This window comes from Alexandromys fortis, unplaced genomic scaffold (assembly GCF_014885135.2).
Source record: "Alexandromys fortis isolate MF-2015 unplaced genomic scaffold, M_Fortis_MF-2015_v1.1 scaffold_8_9099976_23576923, whole genome shotgun sequence".
Classification (NCBI taxonomy): Eukaryota; Metazoa; Chordata; class Mammalia; order Rodentia; family Cricetidae; genus Alexandromys; species Alexandromys fortis.
The window spans coordinates 6,391,825-6,411,632 of NW_026067899.1; the positions used below are offsets into that span (position 1 = coordinate 6,391,825).

At 42.4% G+C, this 19,808-nt stretch overlaps 1 long non-coding RNA gene across 1 annotated transcript in view; it reads right to left on the minus strand.

The window, feature by feature from the left end:
* LOC126489488 (uncharacterized) overlaps positions 1-11,668 on the minus strand; it is a 33,651-nt gene extending 21,983 nt beyond the window's left edge. Inside the window, exon 1 of the long non-coding RNA XR_007588937.1 lies at positions 11,621-11,668. This is a non-coding gene — a long non-coding RNA (uncharacterized lncRNA). The remainder of the gene's footprint in view (positions 1-11,620) is intronic.
* Positions 11,669-19,808: the final 8,140 nt, after the last annotated feature.

The following is a 19,808-nucleotide window of genomic DNA, read 5'->3' on the forward strand; positions in this document are numbered from 1 at the left end:
TTTTTTGGTTTTTCGAGACAGGGTTTCTCTGTGGCTTTGGAGCCTGTCCTGGAACTAGCTCTGTAGACCAGGCTGGTCTCAAACTCACAGAGATCCGCCTGTCTCTGCCTCCCGAGTGCTGGGATTAAAGGCGTGCACCACCATCGCCCTGCAGAGCCCTAACTTCTTAACTCAAGGTGAAAGCATCAAGAGGGGAGTTCTAGAGGAATCATTATGTCATTGAGGTTCATAAGTATTTTCCTACTAAGAGCCACTCAGCCCTGCCCAAATTCCTTCCCATTCTGTGAGGTTACAGAGAAGAAGGCTTAGGAAGTAAGTCTCCCCAGAGACAGACTAGAACGACATCTTGATTCTAGGTTTCCATGCTCCGGAAGAGAGAGAAGTATTTTTCCTGTTGTTAATAATCTACCCAGTCCATGGTATTTTGCCATAGCAACCTAAATGGAGTAAAATATAGAATAATGATACTTTGGATTACAATGTTTAAAACAACAGAATAGTAATCATGTATGTGCCCAGAAACTCAAAAGAGAAAGCAGATTACTGGAGTTAGTGTAGAAAATTTAAGTCATTAACTTATAAGCTAGATTTTATGAGGACATAAATGAGAAATAAATGAATTAGCTACTGACTCAGGAAAGATCTCTTGAATGAAAAGGCAAAATCTAATTTGTTGTTTTGAGAGAAGACCTGTGAAGAATGCTGGGTCTGACGAAATTTCCACAAATGAAAGTTAATTTGCTAAAGTTAGTGGTTGGCTTAGAAGTGCGTCTCCACAGACCCTGGGTTTTGGCTCATCCAACAAGTGTCATAGAGGCCATACTCTATGTCGAGGTTTATACTATGGGTTATATTCCCGAATAACCGTGTACACCGAACAGCAGGCCAGTACCCTATCACCATCCTGTGCTATTCCACAGCCTGTTCTCGCCCCCCACTAAAGCAATGCTGACCAGGTAGCCCCGGTACAATCACGGGCTTGGATTGCTCCAGAGAGATAAAGGTTAAAAATGAAAGCAGACTGAACAATTCTGGGGACACAGGTCAAGGAAGCCAAAACATGGTGATGAGATTGGGAAGACCAAGAAATCTCTAAATGAGAAAAAGAACAACTGGGGAGCCTAAAAGGTCTTGGCATTGATTTTCGTCAAGGATTTAGTCATAAAAGAACAAAAAGCAGAAGAAATCAGGCTAGTTGTGGGGGATGAGGCACACATCTAGAACCAAATCTCCGATAGCAGCTGGGAAGAAGCGTTTTTACCCACCCGTCTGGAGACATCCAGATCCCCCAGCTAAAAGCACATCTGTGGGATTTGAATGCTAAGATCTCGGGGGTAACAGACAGAATCCCTCGAGGGGAAGTTGTCCCACAGTGGGATGTGGGGTTCATCACAGCGGGCTGTATCTCAGGTCAACTGAAAAACAATCCTGGGAGAATCTTTTTTTTTTTAATACATAGTGCCAAGACTCACCAGAAATTGCCCATTTGATGGAAAGCCCATTGCTACAAACATGATTTGACGATTCCTTACAATTTTGTGGGTGGCTGACTTAATTTCCTGGAGTATTCTCACTTATAAAGCAGGGCTAATGAGGAGCCCGTTGACAGTGTCAGACTACACATTCCAGGTGTTCTCGCGACTGATAATTTCTACACCTTCCTGCCATCCGTGAGAATGATCTATTCCAGGAAGCATGACAGAGCTAAAGCAGAACAAGTCACACCCTAAGGTCTGGAGAGCTCGGGTTCCGCTCCCCACCTCTCCTGTGCTCTCTCTCTCTCTTATGCTGCCGTGCTTTCTCACCTCCTTCGAAGGAATATCTTTTTTAACATTCATCCATTTATTCATTTCTTTATTTAGAGCGTGTGTGTGTGTGTGTGTGTGTATGTGTGTGCGCGCGCATGTGCGTGCATGCGTGTGCAATACTTGGCATAGCACGTGTATAAAGATCAGAGGAGGGCAACTTGAAGGAGTTGCTTCTCTCCTTTCACTTCGTGAGTTCTGGAATCATGCTGGGTGGCACCAGCCTTTACCTGCTGAGCAATGTAACTGGCCTCCCTCCACCATGACTTGCGGCATCAAGAGAACCCTTATTAAATGCAACCCTTTGATCTTGTCCGACCCACTTCCAGAACTGTAAGAAACTGAGCTCTTTATCCATTTCATGCAAACAAACATTTGCTGAGAGTGAAATTTAACCAAATTATTAACACAAGGCAGGATGACAAAGTAGGGGTGAGGGACCAAAATGCACTGCTTGCTTTTGGGGGTCATCGCATAGATGACCATTGCAAAGATGGGGAAAAGGTGGAAACCTTCCATTGGGGGCACCCTCCTCCTCAGTGGTGAACATGGGCAATGTCTGGATCCTTCCCTACTGAGCAGCCACACCCTACATGAAAGCCTGCCTCCCACTCCTCCATGCTTATTTTGACTTGGGACAAATCTGAGGGAAGTTGTCAGGGCAAGCTCGTTCAAACGATCAGATTTTACCTAACGCCTACCTCACAGTCCAGGAAGGGCTGTGACTGTACTCACAGGACACACACAGTTTCATACGCTGTAATTTCCCCAGTTATGCAGCAAAAACATCCCATTCCGTCGCTGTCTAATTGGCTTTTGGTTTCGTATTTAGGGCTATAGAGTATTGCACAGACTAACTGTACTATAAATATTTAATTAAACTTCTAAAAGGGGATGCTGGGCTCTTTTCAAAGACATGTACTCAGAGGAAACACATGTAAATCACAGTACCATTTTATCATAAATTTTATATTGTCACAAACAACCGCGAGACAAGTTCCTAAAGGTGGAATAATGGCCTTTCCAAACGCTTTGCCAGCTTGGATGTCAATTTGGTTGTGTTTTTGTTTTTGTTTTTTTTTTTTTTTGTTTTTTCCCTGCGACAGGGTTTGTGTGTTTGTGTTTGTGTGTGTGTGTGTGTGTATGTGTGTAGCTTTGGAGCCTGTCTTGGTACCCGCTCTGTAGACCAGGGTGGCCTCACACTCAGATCAGAGATCCCCCTCCTTCTGCCTCCCACATGCTGGGATTAAGGGCGTGTGCCATGGTGCCCAGTCAATTTAGGTCTTGGATGGTGCTCTCGGATACATTTTTTAGCATGCCTGTGCCAATAATGCGGGATGTTTTTGATTTTTTTTTTTGCAAATTTGTCAGCTACTCAAATTAACATACACATATTGCCTATTTTGCACGAGACACCATTCCAGTGTTTCAGGTGAGTGACAGACAGGATTCCAGAACAGTCGTTGACATTCTCTGGTCCTCGTATACATGCTTACTTTAGTCCACTGTTGTGAAAATAATGAGAACCCACTCTGGTGATCACACTCATGATCATACAGAATGTAGCAAAAAAGGGTTTCATATGAACCAGTGATCTGCTTGGGGCAGGACGGGGAGGACGCAGCTATGACCTAATCACCCAAGTCCTTCAAAGGGGGACGAGAGCAGCAGTTCTCAGCCTTCCTAATGCTGTGACCAGTTTTAATACAGTTCTTCTTGTTGTGGTGACCCTGAACATTAAATTATTTTAGTTGCTATTTCATAGCTGTAATTTTGCTACTATATAAATGGCAATGCAAACATCTGTGTTTTCCAATGGTTTTAGGCGAACCCCATGAAACGGTCTTTCGAGCGCAAGGGGTCGCAACCCCCATGTTGAGAACCACTGACAAGAAGTTATATAAGAACGAGAGGGATTCAGTGTGAGAATGATCCTTTGTGTGGAGCTAGAAATGAATGGCACGGGGGCTGGAGAGATGGCTCAGTGGTTAAGAGCATTGCCTGCTCTTCCAAAGGTCCTGAGTTCAATTCCCAGCAACCACATGGTGGCTCACAACCATCTGTAATGAGGTCTGGTGCCCTCTTCTGGCCTGCAAACTTACACACAGAATATTGTATACATAATAAATAAATAAATATTAAAAAATGTTTAAAAAAAAAAGAAATGAACGGCACGGAAAGCACACAACCTCTAGGGACACAGTTCTCGACATATCAGTCTAAGGAGCTGAATTCTACCATCAACATGAGAAGCTTTGAATGAGACGTGCATTACAGCAAGTCGACAAGAACTCAACTGAACCGGCATTTGGGGGTCCAGCCTGTGGGACCCTGAGCAATGAGTATGGCCATGCTGTTCAGGACGTCTGACTCTGGGTTTCTAAGCTAACATATGTGAGTGGTTTACCTGTTATGCTTGTGATAGAAAACTAACAGGAAACACCACCTCATTAACTATCACTATTGTTGATATCATGAGAGGGGGGTGAAGGTCGAAGCACAAAGAGATTAGATAATAAAGGCAAGGTTATAGAGGTAGATTGCAGAACCAGAACCCAAACCCAGATGTCTGCACATCTGGAACCATGCACCGTGCTTTCTCACTCCCTCAGCATCACCTCATTGCTTAAAACTGGCCTCCTCTTCTCCCTCTCAGTCACCTGCCCCTTCCTTTCCTTTCCCCTTTCCTCTTTTCCTTCCCTCTCTTTTCAGGGCCCTGGTACATATTCTCATTTTCTCTCTCTGTCTCCCCCACCACCCACACACTTTCCCTCCCCTGTCCCCCCCATCCTGCTTTTCTCCCTTCACTATTCTTCCTTCCATCCTTTCTACCCGGTTGTGTTGGTAATTTTAGTAAAGACGTCAACCCTCCCGCATTATCTGCTCTCCTCCGCCTTGACCTGTATTAGGATTCGGTAAAACGGCACCGAGTCTCAGTGTGAAAAGACCTACGCTTGCTTTATTTGGCACTGCCCCGCATTGGGATTTAGGATTGTTATACCAGAGCACAGCGTAATTGGCAGAAAATCAGTGGTAGACGAAAAGGACTTCTGAACAATGGTTTTGTTTACTTGTTTTTTTTTCCCCTTGTGTGTTTATGTGTTGTTTGTTTTTTCAGTGCTGGGAGTCAAGCCCTGGGCCTCACTCTAGGCAGGCAAGCTCTCTTTTACTGAGCTATACCCACAAGCCCCACACATTACTGGACATCTTAATCATAACAAAGTGGGGTTCATTAACCCCCCGCAATAAATGTAAAAGAGATGCGCTTAATATATACTATGTTTTATGCATCAATATTCATACTTACATATTAATGTGACTTAATTACATTAATTTGCAGCTAATTAATTTGCTGAATATAAGATGCTCTGAATGAACGTATATAGAATGTAGAAGTCACTTCTCACTATTGTGAGGGATTGTTCCAAGAACCCTCTCTGTCCTAAAATGCACAAGTGATTGTGCCTGTGAAAACGCACAGGATTCTACGAGGCCCACTAGCGGCCTCCCACGGTTTATGACGGACAGCCTCTGCATCCCGTGTAAAGCCAGATGCCGTGAAGACATGATGCTCGCGGTTGTTACGCTCTCTTCCTTTTTCCTTTGACTATGTCCACCCTATATTTGAATCTGTGGCTGCGATGCCAGCTAACATGGAGGGCTGGCTGCCGCCTTATGAGGAAGCAAAGCCGAGAAGCGTGAAGTGGGGAGCACATGCAGATGAAATCCCTCATTAGCACAGGAAAACTCAAGTGGCATCTTAGACAATAAAAATCTGCAGCGGGAAAATTTGCCTGGCTTCATGACATTTCTGTGACATGGATGCTGTCACTCTGAAGAGCATTCCTGGAGAAGTACAGGAAAGGAAAGGAATGTCAGTGAATCGAGGCGCGCCTGTCACTGAAGGGTTAGAAGAGACTAGAAGGCTGGCTGGCTGAGACCATCACTCACTTCATAATTTCGTCAGCAACACAATTTGGAACACAAACTACCTATCAGGGATTGTGTAAGGCCCTGATGTGGCAGCTATAACTTAGATGGTTTGGAGAAAGCTAGAGAGAACAGATACAATGACCACACGCAGAAAACAGACCAGGCAGTGCAGGACAAGGAAGGTGCTTCTCACTCCATAGTCTCATTTGTCTATTGTGTAATAATCTCAAAAGAAAAAGTTATAACAGAGTCTCCAAGCTCAACTTCTCATTTGACAGCCAGAGCTGTTTGACTTCTGTGGGACCCCTAGAGGGTTTGGGCATCACAGTGGGTAGACAGTCTAAAAATTGAGATTTGTCATCTAAAAAAGGAAGGAAAGAAGGAAGGAAGGAAGGAAGGAAGGAAGGAAGGAAGGAAGGAAGGAAGGAAGGAAAGAAATTTTGATTAAGTAAAACAAGAATGTCTATGACTTAGTGGCAGGAAAACAAAAGAAAAATAAACCTTTCTGAGAATCACTGTGCCCCTACTAGGCTGACACCATCACAACCAGAACTGCCTGGGAACCAATAACTTGTCATGGCTAACCCAGGGAAAGAAAGGAGGGAGGGAGGAAGGGAGGGAGGGAGGGAGGGAGGGAGGGAGGGAGGGAGGGAAAGAGAGATTTGTACAGATATTCATCCCTCCTGCTGCTTAGGAAATTGTTTCATTTATTAAATATTTGTGGTGGTTCCATGACACGACAGCAAGCAACTGTTTAGACACTTGCTACAAAACACACTAACTATGCTTCTGACCCTGTTGTCAAACCTGTAAACAGTGAAGGGGATAGTGACGGCAAATCAAACCCACCAGCCTCACTGGGAACCAGAAAAGGTCTAAAGTGCAGAATTCTCTGAAACTCCAAAATGCTGTTATGCCCTGGAGACCATCTGGCCAGTCATGCATTTTTACATGCTTCCAAAGCCCTCCTTAACTCCAAATCTCTTCTACACAGTCTTTAACGCAACACGTCCCGCATTTAATGTAAACACATGGTCGTTGGCGATCACAATTGTGGACAGGCAAAGGCTTAGTTTCCCTCTACCCCTCAAGAATAATTTTCTATGCCTTAGTGTCTGAAATGAAGACTCCAGGAAGATAACTCTGTGCATCAGTCACATGCTCCTAGGGAGCAGAGCCTAAAATGTACAGCATACAAAAAAATGAATATTGACAAAAGACTGTGTGCTAAATATTGATTAAAGACATCAACTTTTGTAAAAAGCATGTTGTTTTTCTTTTAAGTTAATTTCGTTTTTAACTAATGTACAAGTGAATCAGGGAAAAAAACAGAATTATATTGCATACGCCATGATTCCTTACTGATTTGAACTATTTTGATAAACTGGACCTACCCTTTAATATAAGGGCTCTTGAGAAATATATGACGTGGCCATATCTCCTTTTATTTTCTCATGTGCTATGCATGTGTGCAAATGCATGTTCACACGTGTAGGCACCCATGGGTGAAGGAAGATATGCATACATGCATGTGCACATGTGTGTGGAGAACTCATACAGATATTGGGAATATTCTTCTATCAGTTTTCTCCTTTATTCTTTTAGGCGGTGTCTCTCAGTCAAATCTTGGCATAGCAGAATTTCAGGGACTTGGCTAACGGTGTGCTCGCCCAATATAAGCATGGGTTCTAACGCTCCAAATCCACTCCTCTTGCTTACCCAGCAAGTAATTTAACCACTGAGCCATCTCCCCAGCCCACCTTCTCTATCTTTTTAAATGACGAGACTAATAGCCATCAAGTTTTTCTCTTGTTCATGACATCCTTGCCGATACCCATTGCAGAGAAAGCACTAACCCTTATCAAACTCATCACACCTCGAATAAAATGTTTGAAATCTTAAACCAAGTCTGTTTACAGAATTTGTACATCCAACAATTTTTAGGTCAAAAAAAGTCCACTATAATTGAGATCTAAACAGCTGACTGAGAAACGCAAGGTCCCGCCCACTGGCTGAAATTTGTGGAGGATCCAAATGATGTCATTGGCCGATAGCGAATTCCACGCCTGGCTCCTTGATGCACGAAAATAAGACTGGAAGAGCAGCAACTGCTTTGTGTCAGTTCCCGGTTCATTCCTGTATAACCAACCCCTACACTAAAAACTGGGTATTAATGTAGATGAAAGCAAGAATATCATCTGACCGGTAATAGTTTTTTTGAGTTATGGCACCTGGCAGTGCCGACGCTAATGTGGGTTTTCATTGGCCTGGATCACCTAAAGTATGTAGCATCTGTGAAACTGGGGAAACCTGACCCATGCTTTCCTAACCTGATATTGTTACCCTTTCTTGTAAACCCCAGCCCTTCCCCTTTCCAGAAATATGGGGTCATTTGCCAAACTATCACATTTCCACTACAGATATGAAGTTGCCTAACTATATTAATGGAGGAAGCTATTAAATATTCATTTTCCTTAGTATATTTTATGAGACTTGAGAGGCCTGTACAAACGCATCTAAAATGGTAGCGAGCCATTTTTAGAAAACAAAAGAACATAAAAACTTTGTTGAGGCAAGCAGTAAACTGTATTTCTATCTAAGGTAGATAATAAGTGTATTTGGTACATAATCTTCAGAAACTTGGAGTACACTAGATAATTGTGCCTGCTCGTGAGGTTATCTGCACAGGTCACTTGAGCAATTCTTGGTCCTCCTGCTTGTTAGTCCACTTTTCAATGTCACCATCGTTTATGCTGAAAGTGTAATCTCGGGAGTAATCTGTTCACGTTAATGGAGAAAAACTAAATATCCCCCACTATTCTAAGGCCCCTAAAAGCAAGGCGGTGATGCACCCAAGCAAGGTGAGTTTAGCTGCCTATAATGTACTGGTCAGATAGTAAATTCTTTAGCACGTGGTAAAATGCACAGACCTGTACCTGCTGCACTGCTAAGGCTATGTCTAGGCGGCTAAGATAACTATTATGAAAATAAGTACTCCCTGTCAAAGTTATTCAAACAAGCAGGAAAGAGATAACAGGATTGAAAACCTCATTTGCATTATAACAATAATAGCAAAACTAACGCATTATGAGAATTCTTCTTCACAAATGATAAAGGAAATGGTGTTTGGGATGACAATGCTGTCTTCAAAGCGCACATAATGAAAATATTTTAATTTGAGAAATTGTCTAGAGCAATGATAATTGTGAGGAGCTTTTTTTTTCTTATAAAGGGAAGCCATGTACAACAAATGCTTTATTCCAAACAAAGACAAATACTTCAAATATATATGTACATATATTTAAAAGTATTTAATTAAAAATGAATAACCTTAATATTAAAACAATTTTTTAATCTTGCTAGAATGAAGTCTTTTATTCATTAGGTAGATTATCAAGGTAAGAAAATGACTGAATTAGTAAAATATGGTCTAGACCGGAGCTAACATGGTCCTCACTCCACTGTGTCCAATACGATTGCTCACTGTTCACGGCCTGGGCATTCATCTCCAGCACTTTTTTTTTTTTTTTTTTAAGTTAGCAATACATTAAAAAAAGAAATGTTTCTTCTATTTTCATCTTTCAACTCAGTACATTATTAACCACTGCAGCACGGGGAGAAAAATGAAATCAAAAGAAGACAAAAAAACAATACTAGTTATCTGCCCTGCAAACCTAACATTTCCATCTTAAAGCTGGCAGCACTAAGGGAAAACAAATGGCCTCGCCTTGCCATAGCTTCCCGAAGAGCCTTGGCTTTCATATGCTGTATCTTCTTTCAGGCCTTTTCCTCTCTTTTGCCTCCAGTACAACACACACACACACACACACACACACACACACTTGCACACGCACACCTCCCACAGACTGCAGTAGAAACTGCCACAGTTGTCTCCTTTTTATAAGCCGTGCAGACGTCTGCCAGTGCCTGAGAGGAAAGATGATGGAGAGCCGGTTTATCTACTTTCCATCCAAAATACGTGAGCCATTAAGAACATTATAAAAAGCAACAACAATATACCATGCTTTGATTCAGAACCTTCCCCTTAGTGATTATTAAAAGGATGATATTTTTAGCTAAAGAAAGCAATATGCATCTGCAGCAGCTGGTTTCCAAGGAAACAGAATAATTTAAAACCATGTGGAACTCTGCTCTCTCATTTTCATCAACCCCCTTTCATTCCTAGAGGTAGCTTTGTTCAGAATTTATAATTCCTTTTCTTTAAATGTAGCTGCATCCATTTATTGTCTGCAACATATTCCAGTAACTGAATATTTATTTAGCCTTGCATATCACCTAAATCCCATGAGGGTGGAAACCTTGAATTAATCGCAATGACCATTTTGTCTGAAAATCAGAAATTACTTTTAAAAAAAACCATTAGCAATTAAACACAGAAAAAATTTCAGCATTATGTCATCATTTTTGAAATTAAGAAATAGTTCAAAACAAACGGCAGAAGAGATCAACACAACACCTGAGCATAGGAAGACGTCAAGTATATTTCGTATGCTGAGAAAGTTCGAAGTAGGTTTTCAGTGACTAGAATAACCTTTACTCAATATCCAGCATATTTCTTTCCCATTGACTTTCTTAAGAATTGCCGCGTTGGTACCACCTATTAAAAGGTCTGCAGCACCCACCTTCCAAATCAAATCAAATGCAAGACCAATTTTCTTAGAAATTAAAGCCATTGTTGGTAGTTATTAATTCATTCAAATGCATCAAAAATACATATGAATGAATTATTTACGGCACTATTATGCTTGTGTTTTATTCCAGTCAACAGGTATTAATTGAATGCCAATGAGTCCATGACTGTGCTGTTTTCTTAAGAGCTCAAAAGGAATGAGATCCTCTCAGCCCTAAATGATCTTAAAATTAAAATCAACAGAGGTCCTAGTGTGGAATAAAATTACTTTTCTGTCTCTATTACTATAAATATGTCATTTATTCCACACCGTTAAAAATCTTTCCTGGTTTTCCTGAAGGAAAATGAAACATCACGTTATGCATTCTAAGCAACCAGTAAAGTCAAAACTTGGGGAATATTTTGCAAAAAAAAAAAGAAAAAAAAGGAAAAAAAACCTGTCGTGAGGCTAATGCTATCAATATGCGTTGGAATTTCTTCACCTTGACGTATCTGATTCACAAATGAAACTTCTCTGTCAGACATGACTTTTCTCAGCAGTCTCACCCTTCCCAGCTAGACGTGTGTGTTTTTAAAGTGAGAACAGTCCCGCGCCTGTTGACAGCTATCTATTGAAGGTTACTTCATCGCCACACCACACGTAAGCTTCCAATCTGCTGACTAAAACGCTGCAGCTACTCAGGGCGTGAGACACAGGGAGAGAAGAGGGCTTGCATGCACACAGACCATTCCTTCCGAGTCCACACTAAAAAAAAAAAACCCTGCAAACTGAACAACAGTTCTCAAAAGCTCCTTACTCGGTGGCAAATATAAAGACCCCACATGAAATCCTGTAGGTCCAGAGAAGGCTCCATTTTCTCAGGACCTGTGGAATCTATCAAGCTTTCCCTATGCCTCCTTTGGCTTCCACGAGTACAAGCCTTGATAAAAACACACAAAGACACACGAGTTCATCCATCGATTTTGCTCAGTAACGTTGGCTTAGATGGATATCCAGAAGAAGACATGCCCCTGGTGTGTTTTGTGCGTTTTCGTGTTTAAATCGGGGAAGCGTTTTTGCAGCCACGGCGAACCAAGGCTGCCCCGAGTCGAGCGAGGGACCGCTTTCGCCAAGCGCCTTCGGAATTCCCGCCCCCAAAGGATGCTTCCACTAGAACTAAGCATTTCCTTTTTCCAAAAAAGAAAAGAAATTATCTTTCCTTCTGCTTAGTATTATTATTTTTGCTCTTACCTGTAAATATGGTCTCCGTACTTGGGCTCCGGCAGAACACACTGAGGAGAGTTCACTCCGCCCTCGACCATCCATCAGGCCGCAGCCAACCAATAACAAAAGCCAGATCCTGGCGTACTCCAGCTCCCGCTGCCTGCCTGCTCCCAGCCCTTGCTCCCTCCCACCCTGAGCTTTTAGAGGACAAATCCCTGCTGCAGAGGGAGGAAGGAAAAAAGAAATATGGAGAGACAAACAGAAAAGAAAGATTCCAAAAAACAGCCAGCTGGAGTCAAAAGTCTTGTTTTGGATGTAGGAAAACCGGGTTAATCTATGCCTCGCCCACCACAAATCAAAGCAAGCACTTGAGGAAAGCCTAGATAAATTGCCTGTTTCCCCTCACCCCATTGATTTTTTTTTTCCTTCAGTGGAAAAAATATACACTTCCTCATTGTACATGTTGAAATACAGGCAAAAGAGGGAGACGGACCATCAATATTGCCTTTTCAAAGAGATCCAATCAAAATATATCAAACCATGACATCTCTTAGGGTGGACATGACAACCTCTGCTTGGCAGTGTTTCCATTCACAGTCTGAGGGCCAGATGAGCAGAATATACATTTTAACTCAGAATAGAATATTCAAATATTTTAGAGTTGTGTGGTTTGCACGACTTCAAATTCCTTAGATACCAGCATCAATTTGTGAATAACAGAGCTTGTTAAAGATTAAAGAGGCGTCAGCCAACTTGGTTGCTAAGTCTCAAAGTGACTAATTGGACTCTAATTTTGCTCTAATAACCTTGGGCAAAATCATTTCACTTCTGAACTAAAAAGAATAACACGAATAAAGGAACAATTGAGGAAAACATCAAATTAGATTTACTTAAGACAGCAACACAAAATCATATGCAGTTTCAAGGGGGGAAAATGCTTTAAATAAAGTCTCACCATGCCGCTGTGGCTAGTCTGGAACTCGTTAAGTAGACCAGGTTGGCCTCGAACCTAAAGAGACCTACCTGCCTCTGCCTCCTGAGTGCTGGGCTAAAGCCAAGAAAGCTAATTAAAAGAACAAAGACTTTAAAAAAAAAGTCTATTTTACATTTAAAATGCTACTAATTGGACCAGGGAGATGGCTCAGTGGGCAAAGGACTTTGCCACCACCAAGCCTGACAACCTATGTTCAATCCCTGGGTCCCACATAATGGAAAGAGAGAACCAGCTTGTGAAAGCTGTTCTCTGACCTGTGCTCCAGTGCCATGTCATGTGAGTAAAGCACGCACATACATACACATAATTTCTATAAATTTTAAAACTCATGTTAATTGAGGTTGTCTGACAAGATATTCAAAGGAAGTTTTCTTGGGAAGACATGCACTAATGGTTGTTTGTTTAGAGATTTAATTTTATTTACAGGGGTGTGTGTGTGTGTGTGTGTGTGTGTCCACGGAGGCTCTAAGAGGAAACCCTTGAAGTTGGACTTACGTGTTGGTGTTGTGAGCTGCCTAATATGGGTGCTCAGATCTGAACGCTAACCCTCAGAAGAGCAGCAAACTTTTATTTATTTGTTTGGTTGGTTTGGTTTGGTTTCTTTGAGACAGGGTTTCTCTGTTTAGTCCTGTGTGTCCTGGAACTTCCTTTGTAGAGCAGGCTGGCCTTGAACTCATAGAGATCTGTCCACCAAATGCTAGTATTAAAGGCATGCACCACCACCACTCGGCTGAGCAGCAAACTCTTAACCACTGAGCCATCTTTCTATGCCTCAATCTAGTGGGTTTTCTCCCAGCCAGCAGCTGCTATCTGTCATGGAGGTGTGTACTGGCAGGTGATCCTATCTACAATGGTTGGAACTTTAGGAATTTCCCTTTGGATGGTCTGTTCCTGGGTGGTGCCTGAGTAGTCTCAGTTTGTGGTCTTTTACGAGAACCAGGTATTGCCTCAGGGAAAACTACTGAGACTCAGGCCTCTTTTTTGTTTGTAATGGCTGGGTCCTATCATCTGAAGTAGGTTTGTTGGGAGGTTTTTCTTAGAGCAACTCAGAGAAGTGGTCAGGCTTTCAAAGCTCTGTGAGGGGTGGCAGTAGGGGGCTGGAATTCAGGAAAGGAAAAGTGCAGTGTCTCATTAAAAGTACAATTATTCCACTTATCTCTTTAGCTTGGTTTAAGCAGCCCCTTTGGGGCTGGGTGTGCGTAGAGGTGGGACCCTCCTTTAGCCAAAACCTGTCCAGTTGGAATGTTAATGTTCCACCTGTGTCCAGCCCAGAAATTCTAGTCCCTTGACCACAAATTGTAATGTTAACAATGAAAAGTGTTAAACTATCATTTATTATTACACCCTACGTTCTCTATCGAGGAAAATACTTCACAAACACTGTGGTCTAGTTACCAGGTGAAGTTAGAGAAATCCTTGGATAGACAGCATTTCCTAAAGTGGCGACTACTAGGGACACCTGCATCACAGTCAGCAGGGGACCTGTTAAAGCAGGGAGCTCCAAAAGCCTCACCCACCCAGACTTAATCTGCATTTGAACAGGGCGCGACTCACCACTCTTCGAGAGCTCCCTTGATGATTTTGAGGTGGCCTATTATCAACAGAAGTCACAAATTAGTGCTCCCCAGGTGCAAACCGTCAGAGGGTGGTTCCTTTACTGTTGACCTCACGGGCAGGGCTGAGGTGTCGATCTCATATGGGAACTGTCAGCCTGTTAGAAATGATTGGTTACAGCAATGAAGTTGGATGTGTATGCTGAGGGGTTAATACCTAAAACTACCAATCGATGGCAGTAAACCAACCTACTGGAAAAATGGCAAATGCCTGAATAGACATTTCTTCTTCTAAGAAGACAGAAAAAAAATGGCCAGTGATATTTGAAAAAGATGTTCAGCATCACTAATTGTCAGGGAAATGCCAACCAAAATACTTGTGAGATTCACCTCATATCCTGTGTTAGTCAGTTTTCCATTTTGTGACCAAACTCCTGAAATAAAAGCCTGCACACCTCACCAGAAGAGGGCACCAGATCTCATTATAGATACTTGTGAGCCCTGTGTGGTTGCTGGGAATTGCACTCTGGAAGAGCAGCCAGTACTCTAAAACTCTAAGGCATCTCTCCAGGCCAAGAACCAAAGTTCTTCAATAGAAGCTATACCTTATATTGAACTGTCTAAACAGGCTCTTTAATAGAGCCTTAATGATTGTGGAGGTTGGGATGTTGCAAGTTCGAAGTCTGATTACATTTATTTCATGGTATTTTTGGCCTCCTTAATGCTCTTCCCTTGCCCAGCTCTCTGATTGAATGTGCTTCTACCTACCATGTGAGACCTTGGGAATGCACCTAGTAGCAAACTACTGGCTTCCACCCACCCGATGCTAAGACTGTTCTCCACTCTCCTGACCCTGTCTACCAGGTGAGGAACCTGCCTGACTCCATTTTAAAGGCTGGAGCCTTTATGCTGTATTTTTAAAAATAGGTTTCTGTTTATTGTGAGAGTTGAAGAGCTCTGTTTCCTGGAACGTGATCTTTACCAAACCGTGACCTTGTTTTGTTTTTGAGAATATCCTGACCCTGACCCTCCCTGACCCCTCTTAATCACACAGTGGGTGATCACAAGATTTTTTTTTAAGTATTTTCCCCTTGATGCTCCATTGTCTTCCATTTGTAAAACTACTAGTGATTTTACTCCTTAAAAGGGATCCAAGAAGTGGATTCAGGGTTGCTCTCTTTCACGTGACTTAGGAGGCAGTTGCTGGCGGCTCTTGAGTGCATTCCAATAAAAATCAAACTTGCTTCAAACTTGTCTCCAGTTGTGGTAGTGATCTTATTCTCGCCGTTGGGATTAACACTGGTGTTTCCACAGACACTTTTTTTTAAAGTGTCTTGATATATGACTTTCTTGTTCTATTACTATAAAAACGTCACGAAACAGCAATCATGTTAGTGTAAGCCCTAGTCTCTGGCCTCCATCTTTGGAGGCTCCTGTCCCTGTTCCTGTGCCTGCCAAGTCTTGACCCCTCCTCCTCAGAGGGTCAAGAAGAACCCGCCAAAATCTTGACCACACCCTCAGTCTATTTAAACTGCTTCCCTGGAAAGTTTCCTCTTGGTGTCTTTCCTCTCTCCCCAGTGGTTGGGTTCCCCCTCGGGACCACCCGAGAGCACAGGAATCCCATTAAAACTGGACATTTCTTAATTTGGCTTATTGTGATTTGGCTTAATTGGGATTTTTACATCGGCAGAGAGTTCGAGTTAGGAAAAATTCCTAACAGTTAGAATATTGAACTTGGGGTAATTCAAATCTGTATTCCTGAGCCAGGCTCACCCATTTGGCTCTAAAATAAATTTGTGTGATCTTTGAGTAGGGATCTGTGTTTCTCATGTCTACATTTATTTTGTCTCATAGTTTGATATGGGGCCTCTTGTGAGGCATGGCAACAAGGATGCTGGAAAGCAAAGGCTGAGACAGAACGTGGATGGGGTCCATACAGCCCCCTCATTGGAACTGCCCCAACTTTTCTTTCCTAAGCCCACCATCCTTGAGAGATGGTAAAAGTGTCAATTAGTTCACTCTAGCTGCCTTCTTACTCCCTGCCTGTATGCATACCATAAAATTTTCATACGTACCTTAACTGCACAAATATACTTTTAAAACGAATAGATATCCAAATTTGAAATTCATACTAATGAACTCTATGCCACACTCATTGCGTCAAATCTCTGGAGTAGAAATTATTAAGGGGCACCATTTTACATACATTTCTCAGCCGAACTTTACTTATGCACTCAAGTTTTAGACTAAACACTGGGGATACAAAACATGGTTTGAGAACGAAACTCTAAGGTTTCTTTACTTCTAACAAAACAAAACAGGGAGTCAGGTCAAGTTTCATAGCAGCATACAGAAGGCGAGCCAAGCCGGGTGGTGGTGGCGCATGCCTTTAATCCCAGCACTCGGGAGGCAGAGGCAGGCGGATCTCTGGGAGTTTGAGGCCTGCCTGGTCTATAAGAGCTAGTTCCAGGACAGGCACCAAAGCTACAGAGAAACCCTGTCTCGAAAAACCAAAAAAAAAAAAAAAAAAACAGAAGGGGAGCCAAGAGAGTGGGGGATGACGAAACGCAAGTATTAGTAAAGTAGAAGGATACACCCCAAAGGTTAGCCTTTGGTCGGAGTGAAAACCTTGACAATGTTTTAGACACCCTCTAAAAGCCAGGTCTACTATAGTCTTGGGCATTAACCAGAGATATGCGTGACACGTGTGGACAAGCCCTCAAGCAGAAGAGCCTATGGCCCCGGGGATTTTAAAGGACACTGTGGGATGGTCGTGCGGCGTGGTTGCACCACCTACTCACCTACGCCTGACGCAACTGTATGAGCCTTGTGCGCGTGTGTGAGCCTCATCATCTGCATATGACGTAACCACGCGTAACCATGCCATACCCCTGTGCGCAGGCGCTAGGCGGCGCTTTAAGCTGGAGACACCATCTTCAGCATTTTCTCTCTCTCCCTCTCTCTCCCCTCTCTCTCCCCTTCCCCCTCATTCCGCACCGACCTTCACCAGGCCTGTACACCCGCCCACTCCCCCCCACCCCGCCAATAAACTCCTAAGCGGGTTTATTGAGTGTTCCCCGTTTCCTTCTCACTTGCGCCAGGTAATTTCAACAGTTAACTGCATTTTAATGAGGGACTAGAAGGTAAGTCACATGCTCCTCCTTCAGATAGAGAAGCATTGTTGTCAGCCATTGAATTTGACCTTTATTTCTTTGCCAGCTGAAGGTGAGCAGTAACAGGCAGTGGTCTGAACACTACAGACAGCCTGCAGTGGCTGTAAAAGCGAAGGAGAGAAAAATAAGCGGAGACAAGTTGCAAGCTTTCCTTATACTTAGCACAAACAGTGTCTAGCACCAGACTGACTTCTACAGTTTCAGAGAAGACAGGCTTTGATGCCATGGATCTCTTCTGCAGAACACTAACTTGACAATGCTAACAGGATGGGAACGGTGGGAGATGGCTTCCTGAGGATTCCTGGCGGCTGGGTTTTGAGATGACCACGGGACGCTGCCTGCACATTTCCCAGCTTGCCAGAAGCAAAGGTAACCGATCTGAAGTGTGTCTGAGTGATTTTTAAAAATCTCTCTTGACAGAACATACGAACTAGTCAGTGGTTATATAGCATGGTTTAAAAGATGAAAAATAGAAATGACGAAAAAGTAACAGAATCGCCAGCATCCAAGGAAACCCCAAGTTGTCATGGGAAAGGGATCCAGATTGTGTGTGTTAACTGAGTAACGTCCTATACTGAAGTGCAATGCTCAGACTCTCAGACACTATATAAATGAGTACCCAGGAAGTAGATATGGTGTGGCTCTGGCCAAATGATTCAACCCAACTTCCTCCTATCTAGCTGACCCAACACAATTTTAAAAAATTTAAACTTACATTTTTGAAATTAAGAAGACTGCAGAGTGAACGGAACTAGGAGGTTTGGAAGCAACTGCTTTTGAAGCGAAGATTCTCTGAAGTGCCAAAACAAAAGCTGATAAAGGCTATCAGCCTAACCAATGCACAGGACTAAGTAGATCAAGACTTGATTCGGTATTTACATTTTAAGAACCCGGGGATCAAATTTGGTATAGCTGACCAAGACATTTTGCGTGTTGTCAGTTCCCAGGAGTTCTGTGAGATCCATAGCCCGGTGTGAAGATCATAACAGTCATAGATGTATCTCAAAACCTTTTAGGTACTGATACAGGTTCATAATCTATTTGTAGCCTATGAAAACTGCAGTGTTCTCCTAAATGTATAAATTCAGATGCATTTGTGGCATTTTTATACGAAGACAATGTTCTGGGCATCATGATACAATAATCATGGTCAAGTTTCTGATTTCATGAAGTTTTACATTCCAATGAAGGCAAATTATATTTAAACAATAATAAACATATGTCACTTATCTACGTAATAAACTAGTATGTGGGTAGTGCTAAATCTTTTTTTGTTTGTTTGTTTGTTTTTTTGAGACAGGGTTTCTCTGTGGTTTTGGAGCCTGTCCTGGAACTAGCTCTTGTAGACCAGGCTGGCCTCGAACTCACAGAGATCCACCTGCCTCTGCCTCCCGAGTGGGTAGTGCTACATCTTAAATAGAGATGGGTCCTAGGACTTATGCTTGTTACTCTGGAGACAGATCCTGGCTTATTATGTAACATAAAAAAAGATCATGACAATAGTAGTACTTGAATATAAAATTAGCACGAATAAGGTTGAGTGTTGATTGATCTCAGTTATAGACTTGATGAACGATGCAGCCTTGAAGATGGGCCTCAGAATATAGCTATGGGAGAGTACCCTGATGACACTTATTGGGGTGGGAAGTTCTGCCCATTGTGGGCTGGGAGTATGAACTGTGTGAAAAGGAGAACGTGAACTGAACACAAGCATTCCCCATTCTCTCCCGAATTATGGATGTGGTGTGAGCTACTGCTTCAAGTTGCAGTGGACCATATCCTCCACATGTGAGCCAAAATAAACCCTTTATTTTTTAGGTTGATGTCTGGGGATTTCATGACGGCGACAGGAAAAATAACTAAGATAGGTTTCTAGTTTTACAAAAGTCAAGTTTCAGGTATAGTCATGAAAGCCTGCAGTCACAGCCTTTGGGAGGCTGAGGCAGGAAGAATGTTGGTCTGAGGCTGTCCCATCACAAAGTAAATAAGTGTTAAAATGTGCCCATGTTCAGGCATCAGGGAAAGTTTTATCACTTTAGACTATTTCCTAAATACGTCATTGTAAGTTGCAAAAAAAAAAAAAAAAAAAACAAAAACCTCCAGCTCGGCTCTCTTTTGGAATGATATTAAGTGAGAATTTTAAGAGAAGTACATATTTTATATAAAACTCCAGGACAGGACTCACCTGGTAGAAGACGAGAACTGACTCCTACAAGTTGCCCTTTGACTGCCATATATACTGTGGCGTGCATGCACACACACAAACACACACACACACCAAATAAAAATGCATAGTGTTCATTCAGATTCTCTATTTGAAGTACCACCGTAGTTAGTTATTGGTTATCTATTGGATAGCAATACCAGTGTGAATAACCACAATATATCTGAATAATGTCAAGTTAGGTGATCACTGGAATTAGAGTTTAGACTATATTTGACCATGAAATTTGGATTACTTGATAAGATAAAAATGGGAAAGGGCCATAGTTTTA